Genomic DNA, 18,988 nt, shown 5'->3' with positions numbered 1-18,988 from the left:
ATAACTGCCAACTCAAGATCAGAGTCATAAGTTCATGCTTCTACATCTGAGAACTCTATCACATGTAAAATTTCAAAACATTATCATGCTATATTGGTGTTTCACCTAAAAGAGAATTTTCAAACTCCAACACAATGTGCTGGAGTTTTACTTGTAAAAGTTTCAAACTCTAACACGTTGTCCTAGTGGTTTTCAGTAATTTGACTGGGGGTATTTTTATTCGAATTTTTGAATTAAAAAATGACTATTTTTAACTATATTTCAAGTAATGGAACTTTAAATGTCGATTCAAAAGGTTGCTTGCCCACCCAATTTTTACAGAATGATAAAGAAGAATTAACCCCAATAGCAACGTACATAATATTTTAAACTAAAAATAGCAAGCGAATATATAATATATGTATTATTTACATATATATATATATATATATATATATATATATATAATTGTATATAATTGTATATAATCTATATATATACAAGTCGGCTATGTGTGTAACAACCCCAAAGATAAAAGCAGCCCAATATTTATGAAGTAGATGGGCCTAGATGATAGTGTCTGAGTGGATAAGGTATTATCATTTTTAGCACATGCCAGAAACTATTTAAATTTGATAGCCAAAAAATATATAAAATTTATATAATTTTTATATATGTTTTCGACTAGTATTTTTACAGCGACTATACAATATCATTTTTCCATAACATTTGTATTTCATAAGCAGAAGATAAACAGTGATAGGTTATTGCTTTCTTATATGGTTATATAATATACTGCACTCCATTAGTTTCATTTTACATATTTCAATCATTATTTGGAAAGTCAAATATTTTTTATAAAATTGTGATTTGTCATGCGTTTTATAAGAAATTTACTTATAAAAAGATGTACTTATAAAAGATTGTTACTTGTCATTGTACTTTTATATAGTTTATAAATTTATAAATATGTAAATTTTATATTTCAAATTGAGAGTATTACATTGTCTCATTATCCGTAGTACTCCGACATATTGTTCCTTTTAAAACAGATAAGTTAATTAGCTATTAGTTTTCCACTCACTTATCAGATAAAACCAATATAATGCAGGTTACAACTGGGTGCGTCTGGCATGATTAATGTTTATTTGTGTGCCGTCCCTACCGTTTTCAATTTTTTAATTCGCAATTCAATGTTTAATTAATTAGTGTAGGCTCAAATGAGAATAGATAATAGTAGATTACTTCCATGAGTTACACCAAATCAATAGAGTCGTAATCACCTGTCTAATCAGTAATTAACTACAATAAACTATCAGTAATCGTTTTATGCGGTTTATACAGAAGAGAGAAATCTAGATGTTTTGTTAGTTTAATGACAATTTCATTTGATTCTTGTGTCTTTGTCCAAGACTTATTAAACACAAATGTTTTTTGGATACTCGTTCATTCTGCGCCAAATGCATGTATCTATCCGTTTTGTTAACTATCTTGATGAATCTTTTCTTCTATTTGAAAGATTTATTTAACATTTGGACAACATTTGAATTAGTTAACTTGGAAAAAAGTGTATAAGTTGATTAGTATTATCAAATCATCGTTCATCGTATGATTAATTTGGTTATGTGCTAAGATTTGATTATGTTGAGTATGTGACTTTGTCAACGTGATCTTACAAAGTCGCGTGTTATTTATTTATTTTTTTATCTTTTTTGTGTGTGGAAGAAACAAGAATTAATGTCAACGTTTGTGCGCATGAATCATAGCAACAAAAAAAGGACAATTCGGTGCATTAAACATTATGTATTTACACATGGGTCAGGGAAGAGCCGTGATCACTAGAAGTGTGAAGTAAACAGCCTACCTAACACAAGTATTAGTGATTGCTTCTATAATTCGAACCCATATAACCTATAGGTCACATAAAGACAGTTTTACTATTGCTCGGATTCCAAGCTCCCCTTCGTAGGAATCACAGCAACACTTCAAAATATTTATAGTGTTTGGTTCATCTTTTGGAAAAAGGAAATGATTAAGTAGAGTAATAAACAAGGAAGAATTAATGATCACTGGCATATAGCAACTTTTCATCCTCACATTATGACTGATCCCCCCCCCCCCGGCTGGCCCACCCTTTCTTCAAGTAGTAACCTTTAAGAAGGTTGAGTGGCTATACTAATTACTCAAACTGTAGGCATTAGTAATGCTGAATATTGTTATCCTTTAAATCTTGATTAGTTTATTCATGCAATGTTGAAGAGCTCTGGCTATGTCGAAATAACAGAAAAGATCGGGAGAAGAATGAAATGGAGAAGAAGAACCATTACTCCATTTTCTGAATATTGGAAATGTACAGTTCACTATTTACGGTACACGTACTACTACTTATAGAGATTAACCACTAACTACGTCCTTACTCCACTAAGTAGTTGTAACTAACTATACACTTAAATTCATGGGACCCACAGTCCTCAACACTCTCCTTCAAGCTGAGGGATGAAATACATTCTTCATTCCCAGCTTGCTCAGTAAGTAGTCATGCTGCGGTTTGCATAATGCATTTGTTAATAAGTCTGTGACTTGCTTTGGCGTCCCAACATGCTGTGTTTGAATTAGTCCTTGCACACATTTCTCCCTTACAAAATGACAGTCAATATCTATATGTTTAGTTCTCTCGTGGAAGATTAGATGTGCAGCAATTTGAATAGCTGCTTTGCCGTCACAGTGCAATGGCACAGGTAGTTTGATATCCACTCCTAGTTCTTTGAATAGTCCAACTAGCCATATAATTTTTGCAATTGTGGCTTGCTATACTTCGAAACTCTGCCTCAGCTGAGCTCCTGGACATTGTTCCTTATTTTTTTTCCAGAAGATTAGTGCACCACCAAATTTTACCACATATCCAGTAACTGATCTTCTAGACTCCACACGTACTCCCCAATCAGAATCACAGTAAGCTACAAGGTGTTTGCAACTGCCATTAGGCATAAAGAGTCCAAGTCTTGGTGTGGACTTAATGTACCTTACTACTTTTCTTGCAGCATCCATGTGAGAAGCTTTAGGTGCATGCATATATTGACTGAGCATCTGTACTACAAACTATGTCTAGCCTTGTTATGGTTAAGTACAATAATCTACCTATCAATCTTTGATAACTACCTTTATCTTCAAGTATTATATCTTTAGAAGCATTATTATTTACCTCCTGATCAAACTCAACAGAGGTGAGCTTATGATTGAACTCAAGAGGTGTACATATTGGTTTTCCACCTGCTAGGCCAAGTTCAGAAACCAGTTCTAAGGCATACTTTCTTTGACACATCAAGATACCCCTATGAGATCTTAAGAATTCAATCCCAAGAAAGTACTGTAATTCTCCCAAATCCTTTATCTTGAATCTTTCATGTAGTTCCTTTCTGACTTGTCTGATAAGGTGTAGACTGATGTATGTGATCAACAAGTCATCCACATATACTAGCACTATCACCAGTTATGTCCCTATCTTCTTAGTAAAGAGGGAGTAATCATAATGGCTTTGTACAAACTCCATAGCTAAGAGTGCTTCTGTCAGTTTGAGATTTCACTGTCCGGGTGCTTGCTTCAACCCATACAAAAACTTGTGTAATTTGCACAGTTTCTTCTGATACCCATGGCTTGAAAAGACATCTGGAAGGTGCATGTAAACCTCCTCTACGAAGTCACCTTACAAGAATGCATTATGCACATCCATCTAGAAAACATACCAATTGGAAGCAGTTGCTATAGCAACTACAACTCTCACAATAACCATTTTGGCTACTGGTGAGAATGTTTCTGTGTAGTCTAGGCCTTCTTGTTGGCTGTAGTCTTTGGCTACCAATCTGGCCTTATATCTCTCCACCTCACCATTGGATCTATACTTGAGTTTGAAAATTCATTTACACCAAATAGGAACTTTTCCTGGAGGCAGGTCTGCTATAGACCATGTGTTGTTTTCTTCTAAAGCTGAGATCTCAGCTTGCATAGCTTCTACCCACTTAGGATCAGCACTAGCTTCATTGAAGGAATAAGGTTTAACAATGGCAGAGTAAGCAACTAGAAAAGCTTGATAAGAAGGAGAGAGTTGGCCATATGACACATATTGTGAGACTGGACATGGACAAGTACACTTCTTAGGTTGTACCACATAATTAGTGAGGCACACATGAGGTTTAGAGGGTCTGGAAGACCTCTTAAGTGCTGCAGGATATGTTCAGTGTTCAGTGGAAATCTCTGCAGGCACAAATGCTGAGTGATCATCACTGATAGATGTAGGAGAAGTTGGTTGAGTAGTAGCAGAAATGTTGTCAGAGGGTGGCTGTTGATCACTCTTGTAGGTGGGTGATGAATCTATGAATTCGAGAATAGGGAATAGATAGGAAACACCAGACCTCATGTTCTTAAGAGGAAAGATATCTTCCTTGAACACAACATCTTTGCTCACAAAGAAACTTTTGGTGTGGAGATCATATAGAACATAGCCTTTTTGAGAATAGGAGTACCCAATGTGGACAGCTGGGACTGCTCTAGGACTGAACTTGTCTACCTTCTGCACTTTTGTGGCATAACATAAGCTACCAAATACTCTGAGATGTTGAATGGATGGAACTTTCTAAAATAGTGCTTTAAAGGGAGTCTTTTCCTGAAAAAGACAGTAGGTAATCTGTTCAGTAGATAAACTATAGTGGACACATACTCACCCCAGAAACTCAAAGGTATATAAGCTTGAAATCTTAGTGTTGTAGCCATATCTAGAATTGATCTGTATCTTCTCTCAACAACTCCATTATATTGAGGTGTGTACGCACATGAACTTTGATGAAGAATTCCAAGACTTTACAATAAGAAGTCACTTGGTCATTCATGAATTCAGTGCCATTATTTGTTCTAAGACATTTAACTGAAGTTCTGAACTGATTTGTAACATTGATAGGAAGTTTTTTATGCTACAATAGTATTAGCTTTAGTGGTTAGAAGAAAGATTCAAATATACTTTGAGTAATCATCAACTAAGGTCAAGAAGTATCATTTTTTATCATGAGTAGGAATCCTATAAGGACCCCAAATATCTGCATGCACAAGAACAAAAGTGAAAGCAGAACATGAAGAGCTAAAATGAAAAGGAAGTCTTGATTGTTTTGCAATGGGACACACAGTACAATGATCACCAGTTAGGTGCAAATCATGTAAGCTATGTAGTTTTTGTATCACCTTTAGAGGAGCATGTCCTAACCTTTTATGCCACAGATCAAATTTATTGCATGATTGTGTGTTACTCTCACTAGCACACTTATTTGTACTACAAACAATGGTATTTATAATTGGTGGTAAATGTTGCTCAGAAAATTTCCTGTCTTCAGCCTAGAGAATGTAGAGGCCATGTTCTTCTTTACCAATCCTCAGGACCTTCCCACTGAAGAGATCCTGAAAGACATAGAAATCAGGAAAGAATGCCATCATACACCATAGTTCTTTTGTAATCTTAGAGATTGAGAGTAGATTATACTTGAACTCTGGAGTATGTAATAAAGTTCTGAACTCCCAGTATGTGTAATAGTATCCCTCACCAGTAGGAAGATATACTTTATTTTTATTTGTTTCTGATAATTCTTTATAAGAGTCTAATAGGTTTAGACTATGCACCATGTGATTAGAAGCTCATGTATCTATTATCCATTTATGATTCACCAAGGTAGACATAAAAACATGTATGTTACTTGATATTCCTGTAGTTGCTGAATTAGCTATAAATTCAGCATCCTTGCCTTTGTTCAACATCTGCAGTATTTGATGGTATTGTTCTAAAGTGAAAAACTGAGCTGGGGAACTGAGAGTAGATCTTCCCAAGGAGTTGCTTTGTGCTTCTGAAGATTGACTGTCATAGTTTCTTATACTGTTGGACTGAGCATTGAAGTTTCCTCTTATCTTCTTGTTTTTGAAATCACTTGGATATCCATGTAGTTTGAAGCAATTTTTCTTGGTATGTCCTTTGCACCTGTAGTACTCACAATAAACTGGTGACTTATTGAAGGAGCTTTTAGTCTTATAGCCCTCAGTATATCTAGTATTTGTAGGGCCTCCATTGTTGTTGAAACCTCCACTATTGTTATAGTGCCTACTACTCATCGTAGCAGCAGCTTCACTGACATCATTAGAACCATACACACCCTTTCCATTGATCCTCTGACTTTCAACATTAATAATATAGCATAATCTTGATTCAGATTAGGTAGAGATCTAGTCATTAACACCTGATTCTTAGCATTTTAATATGAGTCATTAAGCCTAGTGAGAAACTGATAGAGTTTTTGAAGTTGATAGTGCTCAACATGCTTCTTTGACTCAGGGCCGCCACAGGTAGGAGGAAGAGTAAATGTTTCATATTCATCTCAAAGTTCTCATAGTCGAGAAAATTATACAGATACAGAGGATACTCCTTGTGTTAGTGTGGCTATTTCCTTATGCAGGTAAGCTTCCCTAGAGGCATTTACTTTGTCAAATCTCTCCCTAAGATCTTCCCAAACAGTGTAGGTGTCTGATGCATATATTACAGTACTAAGCAGATTTGGAGACACCATATTCATAATCCACGCAAGCACTATAGCATTACATCTATCCTATAGTTCATGAAGGCTGACATCATAGTTGCTCTTTTTGCAGGTGCCTAGAACAAATCCTAATTTATTTTTGCCATGCAATACAATTTTCAATGATCTACTCCATATCGAGTAATTCTTAGATCCTTGTAATTCAATAGAGATAAGAACCGAACCTTTCGTATCAGATGGATGTATGTATAGAGGATGATGATGATCAACCTGATCAACAGATTGAGCTGCATTCATAGTTGTGAACTGAGTATTGGTATCATCTTCATGAACTGACGTTGTTGAGAATTGAGAAAAACTTCGAGAATTTTGAATCGAAGAACAGAAATGTAGCTATAGGCACATGCACAGACTGCTCGCCACCTATATCGATCCAATCGAGCAGATCACACACAGATTTCAAACCCTAGCTTTGAGTAGGTAAAATTTAGATGAAAATTTGGTTCAACCAGTTGCACAATTCAAAATATTGAGACAGAGAGTTAGTATTCCATCATAGTTGAGCAATCATTACTCGATTAACCAAGCTCAAATACCATGTTGAAGAGCTCTGATTATGGCGAAATAACATAAAAGATAGGGAGAAGATTGAAATGGAGAAGAAGAACCATTACTCCATTTTCTGAATATTGGAAATGTACAACTCGCTATTTACAGTACACATACTACTACTTATAGAGATTAACCACTAACTACATCCTTACTCCACTAAGTAGTTATAGCTAACTACCTACTAACTAATGATACACTTAAATACATAGGACCCACAGTCCTCGACATGCAACAACAACACACCCATTGAAATTCTACAAATGAAATTTGGGGAGGGTAGAGCGTACACAAACTTTACTCCTACCATATGAATTAGTTTACTCCTACGTGGATTAGAATTCAGAAAGTTAAATATTTTACGTGGAAAGTAAGAGATAAACTTGTTCAGAGTGACATATATGAAAGACCATTATTAAAACAGCTCCTGAAACAATAATGCAAAATTTAAGTATATGGTATTTATGCGATCCTGTCCACTGACAAGTGACACTGCAGACAATAAATTTGCGTCGAGAAAATAAAATCAGGACCAAAAATATCGCAACAATCATAGTATTTGATTTCAAATAATATGAGTGTACAATCTCTATGATTCATCTGATTCTACTTTTCTAGTATAAATTCAAGGGCCTTCTAGATTGATCTTGAATTTGAATTTGATTTATCTGTCGCGAACACTTTGATTATTGCCACGAATTTTATCACGAACAAGTAGCCTTGATCTTGAACGCCTCGTATTTGATTTGACATCGTTCTTGATCCTGAATACTTGAATTGTTCTTCGTTTTTGAGCTTGAATACTTGATTTGTTCTTCGTTCTTGAACTTGAACTTGATTTCTTGAACTTGAACTTGGTTGCTTGAAGCCTGAAACTTGGAGAGAAATTTGCGGCGTTTGATCCACGAGCTCTCTCTTGCTTCTTGTTATAACTTCGTGTGTTTTCTGGGTTATGAAGACCCCTATTTATAGTTGTGAAAGGAAAGAGTTATGATAAGAACAAACTCTTTCCAGCCAATCAAATTGAAGTGTGACAAGGCCGCATTTGATTGGCCAGAACATGTCACTTGCACACATGACGCGATTTCATTGGCCTTTTAATGTGACTTGGCATGCCTTGTCATTTTAACACGTGGCATGATCCTATTGGCTCTTCTGTGTGACTTGGCATGCCACGTCATATGACACCAAACAGGGCCTCTAGGAAGATGATATCTTGGGCTTAATTAAGTGGGCTCACCATTTGTAGTCCAACTAAATGGGCTAGCCCAATCAATATTTATTAGACTTAAGTAATTAATCCAATTATATTAACCCATAATATTTACTTGGACTAATATATTTATATATAGTCCAGATATTTTATTGAATTTAAATTCAATAAATTTTGCATGTCTACAAATACCCCTACTTCAAGACTCGGTATGAGGTCATCAAATGTCCGAGACTAGGTTTGAAGTATCTCGAGACAATAGCATACATATAGAACACATATAAATCCTTTATATGGATCTAAAATATGTTTGGGAATTTTTGAACATTTTCCAAAGAAAACGTGCACTTCTGCTTGATATTATTTCAAATTCATTGTTCCAAATCAAATTGGCATAACATATTTTCCTTTGCTGAAGAATGCTTTTAAAATATGTGGGCCAATTCCAAAGCACATCTGATTGTTCTTGTGGAATGAGTTACGAAACCTTTAGGAGAATATTTAAAAAAAAGACATATTTTCATGACTATAAAATGTTCCTTTGCCCAATTATGAGTACAAATTAAAAATTGATACACCTTTTAAACCCATAAAACTGTGTTCCCACGTTGAAGTATATACGGGCAAGGATATCTTTTGTCATAACAATTTGAACATCCCTTTTTACCTAAACAAAATCATAACATGAATAGAATTCATATTCTTATAGGAAACGGAACACTTGCTGCCGCCTCTTAGATCAATCCTTCTTCGAAGACACAAGCAGTAGCCGAATCCGACATGAAATACAATTGCAATATCCCACATCGTCAAATTTATTGTCCGATGCCTTCCCATATGTGTATTATATATAGACGTATGTTCTTCCCCTCTAAACATCAATTTGTGGTATTTGCAAGCTCCATTGAGTCTAGTTTTGTGGACTCGGAAGCATCAACGCGAAGGTAATATTTTTTTTCCTTATACTTTTCTTGCTTCATTATCGTTTTTGGCTTTTTGTAGGTCAAACAAGAAGGATGTGTTCTTATTTAACGAGATAATCCATGCACGAAGAAGAGTGTTTTAAGGCGTGAAGGGATGAGTACTTATTTTGGCCCGAATATCGGAGAGAATACTCTCATGGCCTGATTACTAGAGAGATTACTCTCAATGTGACCCGACTACCGGAGAGATTACTCTCAAAATGACCCGACTACTAGAGAGATTACTCTCAATGTCACCCGACTACCAGAGAGATTACTCTCAAAATGGCCCAACTACCGGAGAGATTACTCTCAAAATGGCCCGACTACAGGAGAGATTACTCTCAATGTGGCCCGACAATCGGAGATATTACTCTCAAAATGACCCGACTACCGGAGAGGCCAACTTAAGGTGAAAAGGGACTCATATGTCCGCCTTAAGATTGGAAAGTTATAGTTCCTTTTAAGGACAAACCCATGAAGAGGCCAACTTAAGGTGCAAAGGGACTTATATGTCCACCTTAAGATTGGAAAGTCATAGTTCCTTTTAAGGACAAACCAATGAAGAGGCCAACTTAAGGTGCAAAGGGACTCATATGTCCACCTTAAGATTGGAAAGTTATAAAGCTTCAACTCGAAGACTTCATGGACTTGATGACGTCGACTTGAACACTTGGAAAACTTTGAAGATTCGGCGGACTTTGATATTTCAATCTGAAAAATTTGAGGGCTCAAATACTTCAACTTGAAGACCGGCGAGTTTGAGGACCTCAACTTGAAGACTTCAACTTGGAGACCTGGAGGGCTTAGATATCTCAAGTTGAAGGGTGGCGAACATGAAGACTTCAACTTGAAGACCGACGAACTTGAAGATTTCAACTTGGAGACTTCGAGGGCTTAAATGTTTCAGCTTCTCTTTTGCTTTACATTGTCCGACTTTTATCTTAGTCACATAATTTTCAGCTTTAAGTGCTTGAAACAAAAGATTCATATTTTGTCGTGGGATAGTCCAAATAATAAACCATTTGATTTTTCAAAAAATTAGACTTCAATATCTAAAATATATCAAAAAATTTAGAATCAAACACCTTCAGAATCGCCCCAGATAATATTTTGAAATCAATTTTATATTACACCACACTATCAATTTCATATTTGTGCAGTTTCACCAAAAAATTCATATCTCGGTATAGAAATATCGAAATTGCAAACCGTTTAATTTGAAGAAAACTAGACTTCAAGATCTAGAACATATCGAAAATTCTCAATCAAGCAACTTTAGAATCACCCCAAATAATATTTTGAAATCAACTTTATATTGCACCATGCTATCAATTCCAGATTTGCGCAGTCTCACCAAAAAAATTCATATCTTGGTGTAGGAACGTTAAAATTATGAACCGTTTGATTTATTGAAAATTAGACTTCAAGATCTAGAATATATCCAAAATTCTCAATCAAGCAACTTCAGAATCGTCCCAGATAATATTTTGAAATCAACTTTATATTGATCTACGCTATCAATTCCAGATTTGCACAGTCTCACCAAAAAAATTCATATCTTGGTATGGAAGCCTCGAGATCGGAAGATGTTTTACTTGCCATCAATCGAAATTTAAGAGCAATATTCTCACAAATATCTTAAGTTCAAGTCTCACTGAATTTGAAACGTTGTGCCAAGCAATTTTTTCCTTATGCTTTTGTTTCCTTTTGATGCCTCTCTTCTCTTCCCCTTTTTTTTAAGCAGAGGGCAGACTTGGAGACCAACAAGCTTGAAGGTTTGGCAGACCTAAAGACATAGAGAATCCATGGACTTCAATGCAAATACTTGACATCCTCCTAAAATCGGCCCATTGAAGATATTAATTTACCATGGAGGGTTGCCCCCTTTAAATCAAATGGATCAAAGTTCAACAGGAGGCTGGCATTTCAGCTTGATCTTACATTCCTTCATACTTCATTCGAACAACAATTGGGGCAATATGTATCTTTTAAACTTATGCGACTGAACTTAGAATGAAACTCTAAGCTGCCTACGTACCTCGATGAAGAGGATCGAGTCATACCGCAGTTCAGACTGGGTGATTTTTTTTATGTCCTAACTTTTGCCTAGGCCGCCTCTTTCGAAGTTTTCAACTTAGCGCACTTTTTTTATGGGGGTCCGTACATAGTTTAGACTCATGCGGGCTAGGAGTGTAGCAACATGCAGTTTAGGCTCATGTGTCAAGGAGCGTCATGACTTGCAGTTTAGGCTCGTACGTCGAAGAGCATCATGACTTGCAGTTTAGGATCGTACATGGAGGAGCTTCATGACTTGCAGTTTAGGCTCGTACGTTGAGGAGCGTTGCAACTTCAAGGATAATATTTCTTCAAAAACTTGCCATTGATAGGGCCGATTCTCATGTCATCTGCATCAACCAACTTGTAAGCCCCACTTGCGTAAGCTTCTTGTACGACATATAGCCCATCCTATTTTGAAGTGAACTTCCCTATAGGTTTATGAGAAGTAATTATGGGTCTTCGTACGACAAGGACTTGATCTCCTGCTTGAAAGGATCTCGGGCGAACTCTTTTATTGAAGGCGCGAAACAATCGAGCTTGATAACATTCAAGACTCTGTTGAGCTTCCAACCTCTTCTCGTCAAGAGCCTCCAACTCTACTAATCGAAGTCGAGCATTTTCTTCATCAGTGATCCCTTCTTGAATACCCAGTCATAACGAAGGTATTTGACGCTTAAGTGGCAAGACGACTTCGACTCCATAAATGAGTGAATAAGGAGTCGCCTGTGTTGGCGTGTGGTGTGTCGTCCTATATTCCCATAGAGCTTCTTCCATACGGTCATTCCAATCTCGTTTGGATTTGGAGACGACTTTCTTTAACATGTTGCATAGAGTCTTGTTGAATGCCTCAGCTAGACCATTGGTGGCAGCATTGTACATCAAAGAGTTACGTTTCTTGAAGCCAAAAAGATCACAAATCTTGTTCATCAGTCTATTATCAAATGGCTTTCCATTATCCGTTATTATGTAACGAGGAATGCCAAAGCGATAAATAATGTTTACTCTGATGAAACTTCCAACATTTTCCTTCTTTACTTCCTTAAGAGCAACAACTTCAGCCCATTTTGAGAAGTAGTCAGTTGCAGCCAAGATGTATAGGTGCCCACCAGAGGAATTACGCAATGGTCCAACAACATCCAATCCCCAAGCGTCAAACGGCCAAGATGCAACAGTCGGGTGCAACACTTCAGGAGGTTGATGAATAAAATTTGCATGGAATTGACAAGCCTTGCATCTTCGAGCATAGTCCAAGCAATCTTTTATCATCGTTGGCCAATAATATCTCATCCTTTTTATATGGAAGTGGAGCTTTGGTCCAGACTGGTATGACCCACATACCCCAGAATGCACTTCTTGCAAAGCTTGGAGTGCTTCATTTTCCCTAGAACATCGCAAGAGTACTCCCTCGAATGATCGTCTGTATAGGGTATCTTTGTAATAAAGGAAGTGAGGTGCACGACGACGGATTTCAGTTCTTCTCCGCGGATTTTCTGTAAGTATTCATAGCACAAGTAGTCGATAATGGGTTGTCTCCATTCTTCTTTCTCGACTTCAGAAATAGCGACAAGATACTTGAGTTCATTTTCTTCACCTTCAGCCTCATTTGGCAGCGGTACTACCCATTTTTGGCAGACAGTAACTTGCGTCAGGCAGGGTTAAAGATGAAGCTAGGGTAGCTAAAGCATCCGCCTTCTTATTTTCTTTCCTTGGCACATGCTGAATAATCACATCACCGAGCCACCCCATTAACTTTTTAGCGTAATCATGATATGGGCGTAGTTCAGACTTCTTGACCTCGTCACTACCTAAAAGCTGATTGACCATTAACTGAGAGTCACCAAAGACTTGCAATTGCAACAGCTTCATTTCGACAGCCATTTCGAGCCCAAGTATTAGTGCTTGATACTCAGCAACATCATTAGAGCAGAGTTGCGTCAAAGTAAAAGAGTAGGGCAGAACTTCACCTTGAGAAGTGACAAATACTACACTAGCACCAACTCCTCCGCGATATGCAACACCATCAAAGTACATCTTCCATAGAGGCTGAACTTTGATGACCATGGCGTCCTCATCAGGTAGTTCGTTAGTTAGCTCCCAATCATCAGGTATAGGGTGATCTACCAAGAAGTCTGCTAATGCTTGTCCTTTTATAGCCTTTGAGGTATGTACACGATTTCAAATTGTTGAAATTGGAGGTTACCACCTTGCTAGTCGATCACTAAGGACATGTTTTGACATCACGAACTTGATAGGATTTGCTCTAGAAACCAAACGAATGATATGAGCTTGAAAGTAGTGCTTCAACTTTTGGATTGAGAAGACTAGCGCCAAACATAACTTTTCAATTAACGAATAATTCAGCTCATTTGGTGTCATCATCCTGCTCAAGTAGTAAAGAGAGTTTTCTTTCCCTTCACCATTTTCTTAGGCCAACAGCGCTCCAACAGACCTTTCTTATGCTAAAACGTATAGTATCAGCAGCTTTCCAAGTATAGGGGCTGCCAAAACTGGAGGCTTCATCAAGTAGGATTTAATGCTTTCAAAGGCATTGCTACACGCTTGGTCCCATTTGAAAGGGACACCTTTCTTCATAAGGTGACTGAATGGTTGACACCTCCCAGCTAGGTTTGAGATGAATCTCCCAAGGTACGCTAACTTTCCCTACATACTTTTCAATTCGTGAATGTCCCGAGATTCAGGCATTTTCAAGATTGCATCTACTTTGGATTGATCAATTTCAATCCCTCGATGTCGAACAATGAAACCACAAAACTCTCCGGAAGTAACTGCAAAGGTGCATTTCAATGGGTTCATCCTAAGTTGGTACCTTTGGAGCAACTCAAACACCATTCTCAAGTCTTTCAAGTGGCCTCCCTTCTCTCTTGATTTTACCACCAAATCGTCAACATAGCATTCGACATTCTTGTGGAGAAGATCGTCAAAAATTTTCTGCATAGCCCTTTGGTAAGTAGCACAAGCATTTTTCAAGCCAAAAAGCATTACCTTGTAGCAATAAATACCCTTGAGGGTACGGAATGAAGTAAGCTCTTCATCTTTTGGCGCCATGCGAATTTGGTTATTGCCTGATAAACCGTCCATAAATGGCATTGCCTCGTACCCAGTAGTAGCATCGATCACCAGTTCCAGAATGGGAAGCGGGAACTCATCTTTCGGACATGCATTGTTAAGATCCCTAAAGTCAACGCACACTCGAATCTGGCCATTTTTCTTCCTTATAGGGACAATACTTGAAACCCATGTTAGGTATTTAACTTCATGAATAAAGCCAGTTTCGATGAGTTTGTTAACTTTGATTTCAATCAAGGGAACCAAGTCTGGCCTAAAACGCCTTTGAGCTTGTTTAATAGGGCGAGCACCATTTTTGACTGCAAGGTGATGGACTGCTACTTTCGGGTCCAAGCTGGGCATCTCTTTGTAACTCCAAGCGAAGATATCCCTGAACTTCTTAAGTAACTCAATATAAGTGCTCTCTTTATCAGCTTCTAGTAAAGCATTTAGGTATATGAGTCTTGGTTCCTCATCGGTGCCAAGGTTAACTTCTTTTAAGGCATCAATTACCGTCTTCACTCCTTCTTCAAGTTCAGGTGGAGCATCATTCACATCTTCATCTTCTTGAGGGTCCCCATCTTGAAGGATATGTGATAACATAGTGAAACATCCTCCAATTCCGCATTATCATCCATTGAAGATGGAACGACATTCTCGACTTGTAGAGTAATATGATATGAAGAACCCACACTTTCTTCATCTTCGTCACGTTTCTTAGTGTAGACCACAGTATATGGCTTTACCTTCAGTACTTCTTTATATGAAACCATAAGTTTTGTTTGTCGCCTCATTATAGAAGGAACCAAACTTTGGAAATCCTTAGAGATCTCCTGGATTTTGGCTGAAGCGTGTGTTTTTATGCTTTGAAAATTTCTCCGGAACTTGTTCCCCTTATTTAATAGACCCAATCTTTCAAACACGGAGGTCCTCATATATGATTTTCCAAGTTGATCAAAGATAGAAGGCTTGTTACAAGCGACTGATTCATCTTCTATAGTGATATAATTGCTGCTCGCCCTTCTTATTGAGATGCGCACTGGTGACGGTTGCTTGTATCCCAAACCTTCATGTGGTTGCCTCACTGCAGCTTCTGATGGGAGATTCCCCAACTTTGATGACTCATTGGGATTGTATCCAGCTTTTGCAAATAGCTTGTAAGCGTTAGGGTCAAAACCTTTATCTGTTCGCTTTGTAGGGAGTGCCACATTTTGCAAACGATTTTGGGCTACAAACCCTACAAGCGGCTTCGAGGACAACTTTACTGCCTCAATTCGTTTTATTGGAAGAGTTAACTCCTTTAGCGTGTTAGTTTGGAAATTAGATGATTCGCCCTTGTCTTTCTTCCTTTTTGGGACATATTGGAGCGCAGGACTCACTTTCTTGCCATAAGACGCAATACCCCATCTATAAGATTTATTCGCATTGGTATACCTCCTCGGTAACATCTTTGACTCTACCAGTAGTCGCTTCGGCTCATTTAGTTGTGGGCTCGTCATTTTTGCTTTTTATGACATCATCTACTTTTATCTCCTTCACAATGTGGTTCTTTAAGTAGAACTTTGCATCGGCGAAGCGTGACTCAGCCTTAGTGAATGTCTCATCATCAGCAACTATCTTCTTCTCAACTTTACCCCCGTAGTATTTCAAACATTGATGGTAGGTAGATGGAACTACTTTGTTCTCATGTATCCAAGGCCTTCCAAACAAGACGTTGTATGAAGTCTTTGCATAGATCACATATAGCCATGCACTTGATTGCATATCTTCAATGGTGATTTCCAGCCTGATCGCGCCTATGGCTTTTTGTCCCTCTTGGTTGAATCCTTGGATCATCACACGACTTTCTGAGAGTTCACTCATGAGAATAGCAAGTTATTTCACAGTGCGAATTGGAAAAATGTTCATTGAGGATCCTCCATCAACCAAAATTCGATTTATTCTTTCATCGCGCATATAGCCAACCATGTATAATGGGCGATTATGAAGAGCGTCACCTAGTAGAAGATCGTCGTTTGTGAATGTAACCTTTTCCTCGCACGCATTAGCTTCTTGAGGAATAGACTCGATGAGCTTTTCTGAAGATGGTACAAACGGTAGGTCGTCACTCTTTTCTTCCCCTTTATCAGCATTTTAACAAGAGGCTTCAATACCATCACGGGAAATCTTCATGTGGAGCCAACACGGCAAGAAATCCTTCAAGGTCACTGGATGTCGTGGCTTTTGAGGGTGGTGTACCTCCACTTTTGCTTTCTTTACGTGCTTAGCTGGATTCCATCTCCTCGGTCTTTTCACCATTATTTTCCTTGTTGGTTGTTCTATTGATCCTTTTCGTGGGCTCCTTTTATGGCGCCTATGACGAGTCACCAATGTCCAACCTTCATCATCCTCAGGTTGATTGACTTCATCTTTGTCATTCTCCAGTAATTCTTCATCTTTACTTTTTTTAATACCATATAATTCATCCGGACTAAACGAGCCAAAGGTGATAGAGACTTGGTTTGCGATTGCTTTCTCATCTTCAAACACGATCTTCTTTTCGCAATCCAAGTCCATGACTTTGTCCTTGAAGACAAAGCACTTCTCCAGAGGGTGGCTAACAAGTCGATGGTATTTGCAGTAATTTGGGTCATTTGTTTCCCAGCTTCATTTGGTCGCTTCATCTCCGGAAGCTCAATGAGATTTAACTCGAGGAGTTCTTCAAAAATAGTTGGCACATCAAAATCCAGGAATGGGTACTCTTTCTCTTGCATTTCTTTTAGAGTCAACTTTCCACTTGGCTTATCTTGAAAAGAAGTGGATTTCATACTCTGCTTCTTGCTCACCTTCATCGTGAACTTCATAGGTGACATGTTGACATTCATAGCTTCTTTGCTTTCAGATGCCCCACTTCCTGACTTCTTGCTTGTCATTCCCTTTGCGATGTTCATAGATGGGCAGCCTTTCATTTCCAGCGGAGGCCATGCTCAATTCCATGTCATGGCACGAGTTGCAAGTTCTTCAAATGTGCTAGGCTTGATACCTTGCAAGATGTAGTGCAATCCCCAATGCATGCCTTGGATGCACATCTCTATGCCTGAAGCTTCATTGAGCACGTCTTTGTAGTTGAGGCTTGCATTCCTCCAATGATTGATAAAGTCAATAATTGGTTCCCCCTTTCGTTGACGAGTATTTGTAAGTTCTATCATAATCACAGTACGTCTCGTACTATAAAAGCGATTGAGGAACTCTTGCTCTAGTTGATCCCAGTTATCGATAGATCCAGCCTCGAGGTCCGTGTACCAGTCAAAAGCATTTCCTTTTAGTGAGCAGACAAACTGCTTGATGAGGTAATCTCCATAAGTCCCAGCATTGTTGCACGTCTTCACGAAGTGCGCCACATGCTGCTTTGGGTTACCTTTACTATCAAACTGTTGAAACTTTGGAGGTTGATAGCCAGCAGACATCTTCAACATATCGACCCTTGCAGTGTATAGCTTTGCATATGTAAGGGAGGATTTGGCAGCAACTTCATAGTTGTTCTTAATGGTTTCTTCAATGAACTCCTTCAGTTGATCGATTGGAATTATCCTTTCAGATGAGACAGGGATAACCTTAGTGGATGCTACTTGTCTTGGGGGAGAGTCACTCTCTAGAACTTTTGGGAGCTTGTCAGGTGCATGGGTGAATTCTTCTTCCATCAAGATTCCCACCCTGTCTGTTAGCTTGTCAATTCTAGCCTCTTGATTTTGCATGCATTTGGTCAAGCCAGCGATTGCTTTCGTCAAGTTTGCCAACTGCTCATCCATAGATGAAGTGTTTGTCACCATGTCTTGCATGATTGTCATGGACGAGGAAGAGTAGCATGGATTTTCACACAGATTGATCCTTGATTGACTCACGCTCTGTGGTGTAAGTGGGGAGGATTCATCACTTGAAGCATCATCATCTTCCTTCACAGCAGATTGCTTGGATCCAAGAAGGTTAAGCAGAGCAAGAGTTTTCTTGATCTTTTCAGCAACATCGCTTCCTCCTTCAGATGCGTTTGTGGAAGATCTTGCTCCTTTTGAGGATGAAGATCCGAAAACAGGGGTTGATGCGGACAACACTTGGGGTGCTTGTTGTCCTAAAGAGCTTTCTTTGCTCCTCGTAACTGGTCTGAAGCTTCCAAAGGTGACATCGAGGATACTTTCCACATCAGCATAGAACCTGGAGTTAGCAGCCTTGGTGGAAGTTGAACAAAAGTTGATTTTCTTTGAAGCCATTTCAATGTTATTGAACTTTGGTGATTGAAAAGTTGAGATGAGAGGTAGAGATTGTCCCACTGGGCATGCCAGAATTTGTAGACAATAAATTTGCGTCGAGAAAATAAAATCAGGACCAAAAATATCGCAACAATCGTAGTATTTGATTTCAAATAATATGAGTGTACAATCTCTATGATTCATCTGATTCTACTTTCCTAGTATAAATTCAAGGGCCTTCGAGCTTGATCTTGAATTTGAATTTGATTTATCCGTCGCGAACACTTTGATTGTTGCCACGAATTTTAT

The sequence above is a fragment of the Nicotiana sylvestris genome, chromosome 12 (genome assembly GCF_000393655.2).
Source record: "Nicotiana sylvestris chromosome 12, ASM39365v2, whole genome shotgun sequence".
In the NCBI taxonomy this organism is placed as follows: Eukaryota; Viridiplantae; Streptophyta; class Magnoliopsida; order Solanales; family Solanaceae; genus Nicotiana; species Nicotiana sylvestris.
This window is presented reverse-complemented; position numbering follows the sequence as displayed.